This window comes from Nomascus leucogenys, chromosome 13 (assembly GCF_006542625.1).
Source record: "Nomascus leucogenys isolate Asia chromosome 13, Asia_NLE_v1, whole genome shotgun sequence".
NCBI classification, from domain to species: Eukaryota; Metazoa; Chordata; class Mammalia; order Primates; family Hylobatidae; genus Nomascus; species Nomascus leucogenys.
Genome location: NC_044393.1, coordinates 40,838,282 through 40,858,510, shown reverse-complemented (window position 1 = coordinate 40,858,510; position 20,229 = coordinate 40,838,282).

Sequence of the window (20,229 nt, the reverse complement as noted above, 5' to 3'; positions counted from 1 at the left end):
ACCAACCTTGCATCCTGGGGATGAAGCCAACTTGATAGTGGTGGATAAGCTTTTTGATGCATTCCTATATTCCAACAACAGGCAAGCAGAGAGCCAAATCATGAATGAACTCCCATTCACAATTGCTACAAAAATATTAAAAGACCTAGGAAAACAGCTAACAAAGGAAGTGAAGGAACTCTTCAAGGAAATCTACAAACCACTGCTCAAAGAAATCAGAAAGTACACAAACAAATGGAGAAACATTCCATGCTCACAGATAGGAAGAATTAATATCGTGAAAATGGCCGTACTACCCAAAGCAATTTATAGATTCAATGCTATTCCCATTAAACTACCATTGATATTCTTCACAGAATTAGAAAAGGCTATTTTAAAATTTGTGTGGAATCAAAAAAGAGCCCAAATAGCCAAGACAATCTAAGCAAAAAGAACAAAGTCATAGGCATCACGCTACCCAACTTCAAACTATACTACAAGGCTGTGTTAACCAAAACAGCATGATACCGGTACAAGAACAGACACATAGATCAATGGAACAGAATAGAGAATTCAGAAATAAGACCGCACACCTACAACCATCTGATCTTTAACAAACCTGACAAAAACAACAATGGGAGAAGGACTTCCTAATTAATAAATGGTACTGGGAAAACTGGCTAGCCCTATGCAGAAAATTGAAACAGGACCACTTCCTTACACCTTATACAAAAATTAACTCCAGATGGATTAAAGACTTAAATGTAAAATTCAAAACTATAAAATCCCTCAAAGAAAATCTAAGCAATGCCATTCAGGACATAGGCACGGGCAAAGATTTCATGACAAAAATGCCAAAAGCAATTGCAACACAAGCAAAAATTGAAATATGATTAATTAAACTAAAGAACTTCTGCACAGCAAAAGAAACTATCATCAGAGTGAATAGACAAAATACAGACTGGGAGAAAGTTTTTGCAATTTATTCATCTGACAAAGGTCTAATATCCGGAGTCTACAAGGAATTTAAATTTACAAGAAAAAAAAAACAACCCCATTAAAAAGTGGAAAGAGGACATGAACAGATACTTCTTAAAAGATGGTACACATGCGGCCAACAACCATATGAAAAAAAGGTCAACATCACTGATCATTAGAGAAATGAAAATCAAAACCACAATGAGATACCATCTCACACCAGTCAGAATGGCCATTATTAAAAAGTCAAAAAACAACAGATGCTGGCAAGGTTGTGGAGGAAAAGGAAACAATTATACACTGTTTGTGGGGGTGTAAATTAGTTCTACCATTGTAGAAGACAGTGTGGTGATTCTTCAAAGACCTAGAGGCAGAAACACCACTTGACCCAGCAATCCCATTACTGGGCATATACCCAAAGGAACATAAACCATCCTATTATAAAGATATATGCACGTGTATGTTCATTGCAGCACTATTCACAATAGCAAACACATGGAATCATCCTAAATACCCACAAATGATAGACTGGATAAAGAAAATTTGGTACATATGCACCATGGAATACTATGCAGCCATAAAAAGGAATGAGATCATGTCCTTTGCAGGGACATGGATGGAGTTGGAAGTCATTATCGTCAGTAAACTAATGCAGGAACAGAAAACCAAACACCACGTGCTTTCACTTATAGGTAGGAGCTGAATGATGAGAACACACGGACACAGTGAGGGGAACAACACACTGAGGCCTGTTGTGCAAGGAGCAAGGGAGAGCATCTAAGAAAGGCACAAAGCACAACTGGAAATAAATGTGGTACAGGAGGCAGAACTAACTGGGCAGCCGCCTTCACCTAGGCATCTTCATTTTGTAGCAGGGACAGAGGCGATCCAGATCCTCCTCTCCCAGTCTTCCTTCATGCAAAAGCACATATGCTCATTCCCATCCCAAAAGACATGAGCATTCAGGAAACACAGCATCGACTTCTAAGGGAAAAACACATTTTGATGGATTTGAGGTACAGTAGGAGGTACATAAATGAGCAACAGCACCTATATACTTTCCATCTCCATAACTGTGCACATCCATAGAAATATCCAATTTCATATTCCTCATCTCATTATGAAGTGACAAGAGTTTCATTTACAATGCCAAAGAAATCTATCGCTGACTTCAATCACAGCTGATCATGTAGTGATGTGACTGCTGTACTCCAGCATGGTGCTGGACAGTTTATGCATACAGCATGATGATAAATTAATCCACCAAGAAATACAAATGGGTACAGTTATGTGTAACATACTCATGTGGTGCCTGTCATACATTAGAGAGAGAAGTAGACTCTGATGACCTCACTGTTTTCAGCCAACAGAGGGTGAACAAGAGCTTAGTGCAAAGCACTCAGCAAATGGAGGAAGGTGGGGACCCCCTTTCCAGACAGTAGTACTCAGGGGTGGCCATTCCTGAATCCAACCCTGTCATCTGTCATGCCACAGGGTCTGTAGCTCTATGACTGGGTTTGTCTCTTCTCTTTCCCCTGTAGTTATGTGGGGCCTGGGGTTTTTTTAATTTTTTTAAGATCATTTTAGATTTGGGGGTACTTATGCAGGCTTGTTGCATGGAAACATTGCATAATGCTGAGGTTTGGGCTTCTACTGAACCCGTCATCCACATAGCGAATGCAGTACCCAATAGGCATTTTTCCGACCTTTGTCTACCTCCCTCCTGCCTCCTTTAGGAGTCCCCAGTATCTATTGTTTCTGTCTCCATGTTCATGAGCACCCAGCGTTCCGGTCCCACTTATACGTGAGAACATGCGGTATTTGATTTTCCATTTCTGCATTAATTCATTTAGGATAATGGCCTCCAGTTGCATCCATGTTTCTGCAAATAACATGATTTTGTTGTTTTTTTATGGCTTCATTGTAGCCCATGGTGTATACGCACCACATTTTCTTTATCCAATACACCAATCACAGTCACCTAGGTTGGTTCCATGTTTTTGCTATCGTGAATAGTGCTATGAATAACATATAAGTGCACATATCTTTTCAGTGGAGAAATTTATATTCCTTTGGGTATATAGTCAGTAATGGGATTATTGGGTTGGATGATAGTTCTATTTTAAGTTCTTGGACAAATCTCCAAACTGCTTTCCACAGTAGCTGAACTGATTTACATTCCCATTGACAGCATGTAAGTGTTCCCTTTTCTCCAAAAACTCACCAGCATCTGTTTCTTGACTCTTTTTTATTTTTAAAGAGACTTGCTCTCACTCTATCACCCCAGCTGGAGTGTAGTGGTGTGATCATGCATTTCTAGACTTTTTAATATTAGCCATTCTGACTAGTGCGAGATGGTATGTCGTTGGGGTTTTGATTTGCGTTTATCTGATGACTGGTGATGTGGAGCCTTTTTCCATGTTTGTTGGCCATGTGTATGTCTTCATTTGAGAAGTGTCTCTTGCTTTAATCAGCATTTATTTTAAATGTATATTGATTTCATTAATCTATGTGAAGAAATTTAATAGAATGAATTCAAACTGAAGCTTTTTCAGAGAATTCTAGAGGCCCCTGCCGGTGCCACTTTATACAGACATGCGCAGGTCCAACGTTTTACATTCAGCTTTCATCACTAGCATCCTAACTGGACTTGTATTCTTAGAGAAGATTTATCAGGTGCACCAACAAATAGATGCTACTTCCCACTTGCATGGCAGAGTGTGGAATTTACCATCTCATGGTCCAAGCATTCTGCTCCTTAAATTTTAGTGTTCTGGCTTATAGGTAAATAAAATGCTCTCAGAGACTTTGAAAATGGTGGTGCTTATTAAAATGATGATGCACTGTTTTTCTTCCCCTGCCTGTGTAAATCACACCCAATACATGATTCCTCCTTTTGAAAATACCAGCCTTTCAGTGTGCCCACCTGGGAGTGGGCACTAATGAGCTATTCTCATGATGTGAACTCTGTGTTCTTGGTACACATCTCATTCCAACCAACCCGCAGGGGAAGAAACATAAGCTTATCATTGACTATGTTCAAAGTGAACTAGAGGAGAAGTTGGAATTGATGCCGGAGAAAACCATCTATGTGGCTCGGGGGCAAAGTCATGAGATTCACAAGTTCAGAAATTATTTCTTTAGCTTTCCCAAGAAGAGCTCAACCATTCAAAGCACTACGACTGCTTGCCCACAAGTGCCTTCTGCAGGGGTCTCCAGGGTCTTAAGAGAGTTCACTTCATTACTTCACAGTGTTTCTGAATCATTTTCATGTGCAACAGTTGGAATGTCAGGCGGTGGGTGGGGGGATGCCTAATAAGTGCTAAGAACTTTTAAAATGGTTAAAGCCTGCATGAGAAAACATAGGATTCTATGGCTGCTCCCCTAGTTTGCCAGTGACTTCCTTAGTCCCCAAAGGTAAATGACAGCTAATTATTGGGTGGGAATCACCACTGCACAGAGAGAGAAGTCAGGAGAGGTGTAGCAGAACTAGCATCGACATGAAGCGAGCAAACCTGGGCTTGTATCTTTTGGCTGAGATCTGAGCAGCCTTGGGGAAGCTATCTGATCATCAGTGATCTCCAGTATGTCAGCTATAGAATCACTTATAGAGACTTCCATAGAACCACCGAGTGCCATGTGCTCCCCTATATATCTCATTTAATCTTCACTAAACCTTGGAACACAAATATTAGTATCTCAGTGTTTACAGTCCTTGAAAGCCATTAAATCTATTCGGTGAGTTCATTAGTCAATATTATATAGATGTATTATAAACGTATGTATGTGTTTTAATATAGGCAACGTCACCTGCCTAGTGGCTAATGCTAGGACTGAAAGAGCAGATGGAGGATTTAGTAATAAGATAAGAAATTGGAAGCTTGGAAAATATTATAATTCTGAGAACAGCACTGTATTTACTTTGGAAAATGGGATTCATAATTCATCAATAGAGGATTTACAAATTAAAGCCATTAAAGTATAAAATAAACATCATTAATAGTTGATTCTTCACTAAAAAAGAGTTGAAGGAGGTGGTATGACAAATGCTTGTTTCTAGTGTAAACATATGGAAGTCAGTACAATTAATAAATCTGAGCCCTATGCATAAAACAGAAATGATCAAAGCCTTCCTGGTATTTCAGTTGAAACATTAAGCTCCACTGTGATGCTTGAAAATAGTTCCTATGGCTGTTTTCTTGAAAATGATGGCAATGTGAATACAAATGCAAACCCACTAAACAGTCAAGGATTAATGTCACTGTCTACTTCAGGTCCCACACTTACCTGTGCGCACAGACACACCCATGGCATATGTCCACATACGTCATTTTCTGGGTGAATGTCATATGTATGCAAAGAAGCTCTTATTAAAAATGGGGGATTGCAGAGATTATACATTCCTCCTGCTTTCCACCCCAATCCCCTGATCCTTGAGTCTGCTCCTTAGACCTATACTTCCACCAAAAGGTACCATAGCACAACGAAAGAAACATAAACTCCTTCTTGCCAGGAGCTCAGGCAAATGGACCAGCAAAAGAGGATGCTCACACCGTGTGAGCTAAAACCCATGATCTGTTTACGCGTGGGATTCACTTACCTTTGCCTTCCCAGTCCCTATAGACAATCACAATGTGACTCTAGTATCAGGACTTACTCACTGTCGCTCTGAATATGTGATCCCAGAAATTTACTGGACACACATACATTGTATTTACAAATCCAAGAAAGGTTGGTGTAACTGAAAAACTGAGTGAGGATCGCATTTGAAAAGACAGACCACATCTTCATCAGACTTTGAAGGTCCCTTCGAAGAGCAGCTGAAGTCAGTGAGGCCAGAACCAGCCCTGGCACTGAGTGTCAACACGGGCTAGGCTGGACTGGCCAGTGCCAGACCTGGGCCCTAAGCATCATTTGCCAGCTGAAGGAGACCAGTCACGAGGGGTCAAGACAGCCAGTTGGCTCAGGTGTCACCAGGACAAAGAGATACTGCTCCACAATATCTTTACTGTGCTGATTCACCACCGCAGAATTTCAGGCCTGATGCCCTTGCCTCTCCTCTATTGCTCTTCACCGTCTTCTTTTGTAACTCCCCCACTCTCACTCCCAGATCCATGAGACATCAATATTTTTCTGTTTCCCAGATAGATTACCTCTGTCCTTTCACTTCTTTTCAGAGTAACCACTATGGTTAAGGTTGCAAATTGTTAGAGAAAAGAAAAAAGGTGGCCATTTTTAGACACTATTATGACACTTTTAATAGACTCTTTCCCAGATCTTTACAGGCTGAACAGTTTCCTACAACTTCCCAGATTGTCATTTTGAAAACTGGCTTTTTATTGAATCTCTTCCACACACACAAACTATGACTCATTTCGCCAATCACAAACAACACTTACCCCTGAAAATTGGCAAAAGTCTAAATCAATCTCAGGAAAAGAAGTCATACAACATGAGCAATTAGTAGAATATGGTAATTATGCACTTCCCTGGTCTCATTTTAAAACCATTTTATTGAGTCTTTTAAAAATAGATTACAAAATCTATCACAATCTGTAAGGGAGGGTCTTGGTTCTGTTCATCAAACTAAAATGTTCATGGTTCCAGGAGGATGGTGCAGAGTCATAGGGCCAAAGATCGGACCCCTGGTCTTGATAAGTGCAGGAGACGTACCCACTTGAGGATGTCTGCCATGACCTTCTCCACAGTGAGCAAGCCCCTGTGGCCAACACTAGCATCATCCATAATCTTTCACATTTGAACATGCAGAAAACCCATAAGCATATCAATTTCTAGACTTTGACATGGCTCCATTCCACCTCATCCTGGAAATACTTATCTGAGTATTTCCCAGTCTGCATTTGTCAAATCTAGTGACTATGACATCATCTAGTACTTTTTTAAGATTGACATTCAAGAAGGATTTGAGAGCTGAAGACTGCCATGACTGTGTATTTGTTAATAGTCTCCATGGGGGCACCTTCCCAAAACAGCAATTTGCTTCATTGTTCTATGAAGACCTAAGTCCATCTGTCCAGGATGAAATACTCCACTTACATCCCTAACTTGATGTTGTCCATTCTAGCCACTGTGTTAGGCTGCTGGGAACTGGAAGGGTTGTGTGTAGCTATGGCATGGGAGCATTTTGTCTTGTTTTCTCTTGTACACAGGATAATGTCTACCACGGAGTTCTCATGGGGTCAACATCCTTAGTAAAGCATGCCTAGGCACCAGCAATAATACCGGCCAATAACAATGCAACTCTCGGAGAGGACCACTGCAGCACTCTACAATGTTGGTGGTACTCACTGTCATCAAATGGTTCTTAATTCAGTAACTAAAACACCCATGTAGATCATGTGAAGTTGCCATTTCACGAAACTAGTTGATAGCGCTACAAACACTAACTTAGAATCCCCCATGACTGCAATAAATTAAACACACTTTCGCAACTCAATCATGCCCTCTTCATCACCTCTTTACTCTACTGAGGCTAACATTTGACCACCCCTTTGCAAGTGCTGCTGTGCATGTCCCAGAATCTCATGGAATTTTATGGAGAAGGACATGTCAAGCACAGAAGGATTGTCATCATGGTAGAACAGTGGTCCCAGCATCCTCCTCCATGCCTGAGCGTCCTGGACATGTTGGGGGTGCACACTTGATTATCGTATATGCCACTTGCCCCCTGGGCTTCCCATGCGTCCGTGTGAAACATCTTCAGAGAGCCTTTCCTCACATGCTCCAATGGAGCAGAAGTCTCTGTGCTCACAGACCTTTGTATGAAACCAGCAAGAGAGGCTCCTGCAATTGCTGTTACGTAGACAAGGCAACTATCACAACAAAAAGTGATCAGGCCCTTAAATCTGAGCCTCTTCCAGCCAGCCAGTGCCTTTTCCTTGAATGAAACATTGGTTTTCCTAATCATATGAACTCTGTGCTTCAAGTTTTCTCCACTCTGCCTCCTGCTGCCCACTGTTTCTAGAAGTCTTGGTCCATGCCACGGTTGTTTGGTCTCTTTGCTCTTTTCCAACAGATACTGGTTGCCATGGAAATATGGAGGACATTCAGTTTGGACAAGACTCACCGAAGCTCTTTATGAAATGAAATTACCATTAGTCATGTCTCTTGGCTGTCTGCAGCAGCGGCTGACATACATCCCACAGCTAAATAAATGGCTCTGGGTAATTAACCTAAGAGTCTCTGTGCTGATGTGGCATAAACATAAGGAGATAAACCTCTGGTTTTAGACAGGCTTATCCTGTTCCTGCAAACCCTTAAGCCTTGTGGATAAAAAGACCCTAGGCAGAGTCTGTTGGAAGCATGTGAGGACTTTGGCTCCTGAATGTGATCTGCAAACTCGAAGGGGAAATTGCATTCAATTGAGGAAATTTCAGTAGGGTGGAATGCAGTCCATCTGCAATTGCTCCTGACCCAGACTGACAAAGTGCAGCCTAGCACATGATAGGCCCAGGGTGAATCAGGGAAGAAACCTGGGAACCCTCTAAGTCCCAGCAAAAGCTACTCCCCTTTATCCTGCAAAAGCTACTGACCTGTGAGCAGTGTGAGGAAATAGTCTCTTTGGAAATGTCCGTGTGTGTGTGTGTGTGTGTGTGTGTGTGTGTGTGTGTGTATGTATTTGATGAAACAATACTTTCATATACACATAAATGCTAATAACCACAATATTTTAAATAATAACAATACCCATTTAATTTTCTTTTCCAAGAACTGCAGGTGAGTTCAGGTCCAGAAACAAGTCTGTAGCGAGTCAATTTTGTATTTCTAAGGGGTGTTGCAGGAGGACTTGCTGGCTTGAGGTGTTTTACTTAGCTCCCAGCACCCCTGCATAAAGTCAGGGTCCAAAGAGCCTGAAGGAGCCAGACCAGAGACCTGCTGTAGCCCATGCCTACCCAAGCCAGGGCAGGGTAGGAATGAGGGGTAGAAATGAGGGCCAAGAGGGGCGTCTGGTGCTCACTCTGCTACTGGCCAGCTTTGCAGCATGAATTATGATGTCTCATGTCTGTTGGCTTCAGTGCAGAGCAGTGAGCCCTCTGGATTAAATGAGCATCAAGGCTGTTTCAGACCTGAAACTCTAATCTGAGGCCTATGTGGAGACCCTTGATTGGGCAGGTCGGTTCAAATTGTGCTATGTGGGTGAGCTCTTCTCACCAGGGCTGATGCTGGTAGACAGGAAGAGATGTCTGGGAGTCCAGCAGAGTTTCCTAACCTGCCTCAGGCTGCTGCCACCTTGCAGCATTCATCTGTCAGTCTCATTCTGGGGAAAGAATGGCAGTGCGTGGGACAATCAAACCATAATTAATTGCTGAACCCCATAATACTGACTTCAAATACCACGGCCTGACTAGACAAATTACCATGACAAATGGATGTGACATTTTTTTTTTCTTTCAGGTTCAGATGCTGTCACTGGGAAGAGGCAGCAGATGGCTCAGCACAGTTCAGCTTTCTCTATAGCCCCTCTGTCCTGGTGAATGGGGGTGATGGAGACTGACATCTCCCACTGCAATGAAAAGGTGTTATAATTATGATAGGGGCCTCTTAATAAAACAGATACATATTGAACTTAAGACATTAAAGCTATTATTGTTATGTTACTATCTCCTCTCTTTTTTCAATACTTTTTTTGTTGAAATATAATTCAAATACCATACATCACCCATTTAAAGTGCATATAATAACATTTTTATTATACTTATAGAGTTGTGCAACTACCACCAGATTCAAGTTTGGAACACGTTCATCACTGCAAAAAGAACCGCATACCCATTAGCAATCCCTCCCAATTATTCCCAATTCTCCCACAACTTAGACCTCCTTTCCACTTCTACAGATTTGCCTATGCTGCACATTTCATTGATATGGAATCATATGGTATGCTGTCTTTTGTGACTGGCTACTGGCTTCTATCATTTAGCATAATGTTTTCAAGTTACTTATGTGTAGCATGTGTCAGGACTTCATTTCATTGAATTGCGGAATAATATTTGATTGTATGCATATACCACATTTCATGGATTGATTATCAGTTGATAGACACTTAGGTATTTTTCACTTTTTGACTGTTATGAATAATGTTGCTATGAACACTCATGTACACGATTTTGTGTTAGCAAATATTTTTATTTCTCTTGGGTATATACCTAAAAGTAGGTCATAGGATGGGTCATAGGAGACTTCTACATTTAACCTTTTACAGAATGACTGGACTTTTTGCAAAGCAGCTGCACCATTTTCCACTCCCACTGGCAGCCTATGAGGGCTCCAGGGTATCTACATCCTCACCAACACTTGTGTGTTCATTTTTGTAAAGCCACCATGGTAGTTATGCAGTGGGATCTCACTGTGGTTTTGATTCACATTGCCTCGATGGAGACTGCCATCCATCTTTCTATGTCTTTTTTGGCCGTCTGTATATTCTTTGCAGACTGTTCAAATCTTTGCCCATTTTTGATTTAGTTATTTGTCTTTTTATCATTGAGTTGGAAGAGTTCTTTATATATTCTTGATACAAGTTTCTTATTATATATATTATTTTAAAATAGGTTTTTTTAAAGTTTTGTCTTTTTAATTTCTTGGGTGTAGAAAAGATTTTTTTAATTTTGGTAGTATTTTATTTGTTGTTTTTCTTTTGTTGCTTGTGATTTTTGTGTCATATCCAAGAAGACCTTGCCTATCTCAAGATAACAAAGATTTATACCTACATTTTCTTCTATGAGTGTTAGAATTTTAGCTCTTAAATTTCAGTTTGCAATTCCTTTTGAGTTAATTTTTGTAATGACTGCTTTAAATTCTTTGTTTTCTAAATATTATATCTGTGCCCTCTCAAAGGCAGTTTTTATTCTCTGTTTTGTTTTTTTCCATGTATAGGTCAGACTTTCTTCTTTTTTGTGTCTTGCACTTTTTTGTAGAAAAATTATGAATTTAAAATGATATATTGTAACAGCCATGAATACTGACTCCTCCCCCACTCTCCAGGGTTTGTTGTTGTTGTTTATTGACATGTTTGATAACATCGTTGAACCATTTTAGTGAAGTCTATTTCTACCATACATAGCCTCTAATGTCAGTCTTCGAAGGGCACAGCCATGGGCATGCGTAAAGCCACCATGAAATATTGGTGGTTTTCTTTCAGGGTCCTTTTTGTGTCTTTTTCTTGTCTTTCTGCTAAGCTAATTGCTTCTCTGGGTATCACACCCTGTTTTAAGGCTCCTCTAATTGCCAGCTGATTGCTGTATAGTTTTCAGCAGTGACCAGGCGCATAAATTGCTCTACAGACTCCTTCGTTCAAATCTGGGCTCCTTTGCAAAAGTGGTTTTTGAGGCTAGTCTTTGAGGTTTGTTCCCAACCCTAAAAAATTCTCAGTTGTCTCTTTCCCTGGTTCTCTTTGGGAAACCTCTAGCTGGCCTATGCTTTAATATGTTTCTGTCCTCAATCTATTAGAGTCTTCTTAATAGCTTACCATGAAATCTCCAGTGTTTTTTACAGTGCCCTTAGACTTGAACTTCCCCTACACTCTCCTCCAAATAAAGCCAGTTACCTTCAGAACATTCTTATGGCTTGCCTTCCCTCACTAATAAAAGCCTATGAGCCACTTTTCCACAACTGAGAACAGAGACAGTGAGCCCTTTCTCTCAGAGAGACACTTCTGCTTTATGAACAGGGTATGAGGTGGGGGTCAGAAGCCTCAGGTCTTCTTGGCTTGCCTCTCCTGGTGGGGAAACTCTATCCTACAAGTGAGTTGGGGCAATTGCAACTATACTAATTCTGGCCTGCTATCAGTGGGGGCTAGATGGAGGAAAAGAGGCCCCAGCTTCTCAGTCATTCTTGCCTAGGATAGAGATTCTGTAAACAGATCTGGAGTGATGAGAAATGCTGTTGTCCTGGTTGTCCTGGGAAGATACCATAGCCCTAGCCTGGGAGCCTGTGGGAGAGGGGCTCCTGTATTCCTAGCTGCACCCACCTCGAGTAGAACTTCCATCAATATTGAGCTGGAAGAAGGAGGAGGGGCATAGTTAATGTCTTAAATGCAGAGACTCCTGCTATTCTGAGTGTGATTTAATAGAATTTTCTTGAATAAACATTTCTTTATTTGCCATATGCACTAATAATATTTTCCATCACTTTAAATGTTTTTGTACACATAATTTTCATCAGTTACGATTATTTTACTTAAGAAAGGGTCCATGGAACTTCTCATTTAACAGTCTAAAGGTCATCTCTCTCATTTCTTTTCAAAAAAGATAATTATAGATTTAGGCAGTTGAATCTTAAATTCATTTGGAGTTGAATTGATTTGGAGCTAATTTATAATTAAGGCCTCAGTCACTTTTTCTCCAGTAATGATAATATTGAGCAATACAGTGAATACACCTGAGTACAATGTCTAGGTCTACTTGTAACTAGCTCTATAAATCTCCACAGGGTGTTTGTCTTTTTATTACTAGCCACCAATATATTCAATTGGAATATCACTTATGTTTTCTAGGAATCTATGAAAAGCGATTCCATTATGTTTCAGTGATTTTATGATTTAAAGAAGATCCTTCTCATATGTTGTGTCATTCATTCGTGATACACACCAAGACCCCGTGGCCTGGAGCCATGTCTACTTATTTTCTGATGTTTGGCCTATGGGGTACAACTTGCTTTCCTTCATGCTGAGCTGCCTGGTGTTTGCTCAGTTCACAAAGTCTTGATCAGCCTGTAATAGACGTGTTGCAAGTATGATTCAGGCTGACCCATTCCAAATGAGGCACCCTCGGGTCTTGGTGTCTGATGTTAGTGCACCTGCACATCCTGATGCCCCCACAGTGCAAGCCAGACGATCTGCCTGACCTGCATGTGTTCAGGAGAGCTGGGCTCCCGCAGCTCAACAGAAAGGGCATCGAGCTGGGAAGAGGAAGCAACCAATTCTGCCGTTTAAGTTCGTGGTTTTCTTTCAATCATTTCATGGCTCTGGGCCTCAGTTTCTCAACTGTAAAATGGCAACATTTGTCAATATAAATGTCACCTGTGCTTAAAGATGGATGATTTACTTTCACTGGATGAATGAGGGTTCATGGTGGTGAGGTGGCTAAGGCAGTTGTTTAGGCTAGGAATGCCCAGTTGTCAATTCGAAGTTGATTACTTTCTGAAATATAAACTCTTTGATTGCTCCTATTCTCACTGGGACATTGAGTGTGAGTATGTCCACGTTAGAAATCAGTTTTTGTTGGTTTTGTCCTTTTCTGTTTGTTTTTGTGGCAAGCCTGGAAGGCACTGAGAATCAGTTCTAGGTAGATGGTAGGGAACAAAAAAGTGTGTTGTGAGTAGGAGCCTCAAAACAAAAATAATGACTGTGCTCCTCATCCCAAAATTCCAAAACACTTGAAGAGGGCTTTGAAGTTCTTCAGAGAATGAAATAGGAGCCCAAGCCTTTTCAAGAGGAGCCAGAGGGCGCCAAGGCCACAGCTCCATGCCTGTTTCCATGCAGGAGGGGCCAGTCATCATTTCATTCAGAAGTGCTGTATCACCAGAGACTAAGAAAACTTCCAGATAACTGCAGAACCTCCAAAATACAGTTTTAAATAAATGAATATATATCCTTAACAGAGTTTCATTTTTCTGCATGTAGAGTGAATAATCTAATAAAGTTGCTGACAGTGTGTGTAACCTCAGCCCCAGCTCCCAGGAGTGGCACTTCCATCCTTTTCCCATGCTGGCAGTGCAGTGAACTGAGCTGAATGGGGGAGATCATTAACAGGAAACTGGTAGCAATTCAGGAGGTGAAGGGTCCCTTGGGCAAGGGGAGAAGAGATTGACGGAGAAACTCCATGTCCACACAAAACCATAAGAGAAGCCAGCCTAGTGTCAACAGGGCTGAAGAAGAGGGGTGCCCCCACGAGGGGTGTCCCCAGGCTGTAGGATAAAGTAGGGAGACAAGGAGGGCAAGGAATAGCTTTGCATGGGAATGACACCTGGCAACTAGAGAGGCTGTTCTGGCAATGACATCTGAACATAAGGAACAGTGTTGCTGCATCCACTGCAGACCCTACTCCTCCCCAGCAGAAGGGGAAGCAGGGAGCTGATGGTACCTCTGCCCATCACGTCATAAAATTACGCATGAAACCTGCTTTAGTAAAGGCAGCCATTTTAAAAATATATATAGATGCATGATAGACATGTTTATAAGGTCCATGTGATATTTTGATACAAGCATACAATGTGTAATGATCAAATCTGGGTAATTGGAAAATCCGTCACTTCAAGCACCAAGCACTTTATGTGAAACACACTTTTTAATACTCTTCAGAGCCACAGGAAGGTGGCATTCTTATCCCCATTTTAAAGACAAAAAATATTGAGGCTTCAAAGATATGTAACTTGGCCAAGTGCTGAGCAGCAGTGGAATCTGAACCCGTGTCTTTCTAAGCAGAGCTCATGCTCTAATTCACATGCCTTCCTGCCTTCTCCAGATCATCGAGGCAAAAGTCACCTGCTGGCTATCAGCTCACCGCTGCAGGCAGTGGGTGCAAAGTGGGCGCTCCGTGTGGCGTGGGGGCTCCACCTTCAGAGCAGGCAGTCACCTGCTAGGTGGCTGCGTGCCTTTGAAAAGGCTGCTTAACTTCAAGTGCATTGGCTACTTCTGTCCAAGAAGGATGACACTAAGACATCCAGCCTCACGGTGTCACTGTGGGGATTCGCAGAGATAATTACGTGAAGGAAAGTGTGCTGTCTGCACAAAGCAAAAGCTCCATAAATGTCGATGTTATTATTTGCAGTATTATTGACAGTTGTTAATATTACATTTGCAAATCATCATTAGGGCTGGGCCTGAGCTGAAGTGAGGGCTGATTTTGTGTCTGTGTGCTGAGATCTATAGACTCACTATATTAAATATGCTTTACTGCTGCTTGGAGGGAGGAGTTGGTTTTCAAAGAGGATGAGATTCCTTTCTCTAGATCCTCATGAAGAGGAGTGAGTGGCCAGGAGTGAGTGGAAACTGTCTCCATGTTCTGCAAATGTGCTGTGCTTCTGAGGGGGTGTCTTCCTGTCCTCACCAAGGGAGTGGTGAATTCTGCCTCCCTCTTCCGGTCCGTAAGGGGGTCATGCCTTCCAGTGAACTTCATGTCATCTAAATTCCTTTGACCTTTAATAAGATCGGACCATTCTCTATGACCTTCCTTCCTGAGTGTCCAGCTGCTCAACTTGTTAGGACAAGAACTGAATTTCTCCCAGAAATTTGGTATAGAGTAAACACTACATCTATGGAAGAGAAGCAAAAGGAGGAAGAGGACAAGATGGATTCTGAGTGCAGATGGGAGACATGCTGGGTACCAGCTGCATAGGCAGAGTGCTTTGAATTATCTTTTTCATTCCATGCTAAAATTCAGTTTCCATAATTTTACAATAAAGGAGCTTGGCTGCATGAACAACCAGCTTTACATATCAATATACGGTCATAAATTTAGGGACCAAAATTGAGGTGAAGAGACAGACAGAAAAAAAGAGAGAGAGAGAGAAACAGTTGATCCTGACTACACCCTGCAGCTCACCAACCTCATGAGTGATGTCTACATGGAAGTGAGCCTAGGAACCCAGTGAGGCAATGAGTGGGCTGGATTTCTGGAGCCCTTGTTGACTTAGGATGAATGTGCTCATCACATGCATTGCCAGCATGGGGTCCGTACCTGGGACTCAGGCCACCACGCAGGACAAAAGGCAAATCATGCCAGGAGCCCACACTCAACCAGAGCCCATCCTACCGTGGAAAGGATCTGGAGAATGTTGCTGTTCTCAGCCGTAGGACCAACAACACCTACATGAACATCATGTTCAAATCCATCCAGGACCTGCCTGGTTCCAGGTAAGACATGCAAATCTGAAATTAGGGTTAATTAATGTTTTTAAAATGATTTTACTCTACATTTTCAATGAGCATTGTGAATTGTTAATGATCCTGGTCTTTATTTGAAGAAAGCCGAAACCTAAATTTAATTTTGATTTAGAAAACTTGTCTCTTGGACCCCTACTTCCAGTAGCTTCTCATCACTGGTGGAGTAAAGTCCAATACCACACCATGCCTGGAATATGCTTTGTGAGCCCAACTCTGGCTACTTGGCCAACTCCACTCCTTCCCTCCCTCTCCTCTCTGCTAGTGTGTTCTGGCTGTGTGGAGAGACTGGGGATTCTGTCTTCCAGCTTTGCCTTAAATACAAATATTTCATCTCACTTCAGGGGGTTTGCAATGCTTATCCCCTCTGCTTTGGGAGGCTCCTTGGAGAGCCTCAGCTGTGTATACTTCATTTAGGTATCTCCTCAGACATTCTTCTGCAGATGGGCCCCTCGACCACTCCACCAAAATCCCACTATGTAGCCCTCACCTCAGTTCTCCCTGGCTCTAGATCTCGTTATCTGCTGGTATTGCCTGTCTCCTTGTTTGGCCTTTGTGTTGGATGAGCTGGACCCAATAAGGTCTAGATACCAAATACATTAACTGAGCTCTCCATTAGCCCCCAATCCCATCAAGGCCCTCGGTTTCAGGTTTTCTTCTGCTCCCAGCCTGGCCTTGACACTGAATGCCTGGAGTAGAGAGGCTGGCGTTGTTAGCTTCTCTGGTTTCTTAGCTCCACCTCCTGTGCTAGCAGATATTCACAGCCCTCAGGGTTGAAGGAGGAAGAGGAAGGAAAACCCCAGCGTGACTGGTAGAGTGGTTGGCTTCCTCTGTCAAGGACGGCATTGCGGATCCCTCTGAGGCCTTCACACGGGGACCTACAACTAGATTTCCAATCATATCAGCTGTGCCTCGTACAAGCCACTTATCTTTCCCTCCCTTCCTTCCTTCCTTATTCCTCCTCCTCCTCCTTTTCCTCCTTCCTTCCTTCCCTCCTTCCTTCCTTTCTTTTTTCTTTCTTGTGTTGTATCATTTTGTCATCTTCTGCATTCCATCCTGGGATTCCCCCAAACTTCTAAAGGACATTGCTTTTGCTATTGTTGTTGTTTTAATTTGCATATATTAAGCTTCATTCTTTGTGCTGTAACGATCAATGGATTTTGGCAAATACATATATCATGTATCCACCATGATACCATCATACAGAATAGTTTCAGCACTCCAAAATTCCCCTGTGCTTCACCTGTTTAACCCTCTCTTCCTCCCTCTGAATCCCTGGAAATCACTAATCTTTCCACTGTCTCTATAGTTTTGCCTTTCCAAAAAGTCATATACTTAGAATCATAGAGTATATACTTAGAATCATAGAGTATATACTCTTTTCAAATTGGCTTCCTTCACTTAGCAATATCTGGTTAAGGTTCTCATATGTCTTTTCATGGCTTGATAGCTCATTTATTTGTATTACTAAATAATATTTCATTGTATGACTATATCACTTTGTTTATTCACTAATTTACCTTTGGAAGAACATCTTGGGTTATTTCTCCCTTTTGGTGACTACGAATAAAGTTGCTAGAAACATTCACATTCATATTTTTGCATGGACATGATTTTCAGATAATCTGGGTAAATACCTAAAACTGCAGTTGCTGAATCATATGGTAAGACAATCTAGCTTTGTAAGAAACTGACAAGCTTTCTGCATTCCCACCAGCAATGAATGAGAGTTCTTGTTGCTCCACATTCTCATCACCAGTTGGTTTTATCGGTTTTTTAGATCTTAGCATTCCAGTAATAATAGGTATATTAGTGTCTCACTGTTGTTTTCATTTGTAATTCCCCAGTGACAAACAATGCTGGGCATCTTTCTGTGTGTTTATTTGTCATCTGTATATCATATTTGATAAGGTACCCCATCAGGTCTTTTGCCCATTTTTAAAAATTGGGGACTTATTGATGAATTTTACAAGTTCTTTGTATGCTTGGATAAAAATCCTTTATCAGATATGTTTTTAGCAAATATTTTCTCCCAGTCTGTGGTTTGTATTTTCATTCTCTTAATTGTGTCTTTCACAGAGCAGAGAGTTTTAAATTTTAATCAAGTCCAATTTATCAATTTTTCTTTCACGCATTATGCTTTGGTTTTGTATCTAAAAATTCATCACCCAATATATCACATAGATTTTCTGCTATGGTTTTTTCTGGAAGTTTTATATCTTTGCATTTTACATGTAGGTCTATAGTTGATTTTGAGTTAATGTTTGTGAAAAGTGTAAGGTCTGTGTCTAGGCTCAATTATTTTTTAATATGGATATTCAAATTTTCCAGCACTATTTTTTAAAAAAAAATTCTTCTTTCTTCATTGAATTGCCTTTGCTCCTTGCTAAAGATCGGTTGAAAGTAATTGTGTGGATCTATTTCTGGGCTGTCTACTCTGTTCCATTGATCTACATGTCTACACTTTCACCAACACCATGCTATCTTGAGTACTATAGCTCTATAGTGAGTCTTGGAATTGGGTAATGGTAATGGGAATTGGCCCTGATTTTGTTATTCTTCTTCAGTATGGCCATTCCGAGTCTTTTCACTTTCCATATACATTTTAGAATCAATTTGTCAATATCTATACAATAGCTTTCTGAGATTTTGATTGGGGTTATGTTGAATCTAAAAGAATTTTCATCTTGACAATTTTGAGTCTTCCAACCTATTAATGTTGAATACCTCTCCATATATTTAGATCTTTAATTTCTACCACTGGAATTTTGCAGCTTTTCCCATATAGATACTGTGACCGGGCCACTTTTGACTCCTTTCCCAGTCCTCAGGCTTCTGCAGGTCATCTCTCTTTCCTGTAGTCATCTCTCTTTCCTCTTTCCCTGCAGTCCTACACCATCTCTCTTAATTCTTAGGAAATAGTTCCCTTCCCCTGCCATGGTGGAAGTCCAGTTGTCTCCCACAGAGCCACACTTCTTGACTCAAAAGTAGGACCATCTCCATAGCCTTTCAATTTAGATTCCTCCTATGACAGTTAGATCCTGTCTCTGCGCCCTGTACACTCTGGAGGATACCTATCAGATTCCTGGGTGGTCCAGTTGATAACACAGATGGAAAACTAATCTTCTCCCTCCCTTCCTGGAGTGGAGGTGAACATGCAACACATAAGATAACTCTCTCCAAAGTCATCCTATTCTTCTGCTTCTACTTCATAGCCTACATCTGGATGCTGGGCTTAAACTGACAAAACAAGTTCACAATCTCTTAGGAGGTCCGCAATACACATTGCTTTAAGACACAGCATCCTTAACATCTCTTGTACTGAAGAGCAAGGATGTGGAGGCTTCAGATGAGACTAAAACAGAGTTTCAACATCCTGTTAACCTTGTCTAGTGCCTCTGTCACTAAAGGATGGGTGATCTGTCACTAAAGAATGGATACTTGAGGAAAATAAAATAAAGAATATAAATTATTGTCATAATATGACACAGAGGAGAGGCATATCAACTTGAAAAATTAGGGAGGAGTAGCATAGGAAACAAACTGTAATCACAATCTTTTTGACAAGACAAACAGTAATATATAATGAAATAATAATGACACACTCTGGTAGCTTCTAAAAGGGAGGTCCACATAGAATTGTGGATTTCAGTCAGCATAATGCTTGAGAATGCCTGGTGGGGGAAATGGGTCATGGAAAGCTTGCTCGAGAAAGTGACACCTGAACTATATCTTAAAGAATAAGTAGAATTTCAACAGAGGAAGGAGTAAGTGACTTGCAAGCAGAAAAGAAGCACAGGAAATGGCAAGAGGAAAAGGAAATAAAAGAGAATTAAAAATAGTGGTTCTGTCAGAGGCATTTGAACCATAGAAACTCCATCTTGAATAGGGGCTAAGTAAAATAACGCTGAGGCCTACTGGGCTGTATTCTTAGGAGGTTAAGGCATTCTGAGTCACAGGATGAGATAGGAAGTTGGCACAAGATATAGGTCACAAAGCGCTTGCTGATAAAACAGGTTGCAGTAAACAAGCCCGGCTAAAACCCACTAAAACCAAGATGGTGAAAAAGGTGACTTTTGGTCGATCTCACTATTCATTATACATTGATCATAATGCATTAGCATGCTAAGAAACACTCCCACCAGTTACAATTTACAGATGCCATGGCAACATAAAGAAGTTACCCTGTATAGTCTTAAAAGAGGAGGAATCCTCAGTTACTGGAATTGCTCATCCCCTTTCCCAGAAAGCTCATCAGTAGTCCACACCTTGTTTAGCATATAATCAAGAAATAACCATAAAAGTGGGCAACCAGCAGCCCTTGGGGCTGCTCTGCCTATGAAGTAGCCATTCTTTATTCCTTTACTTTCTTAATA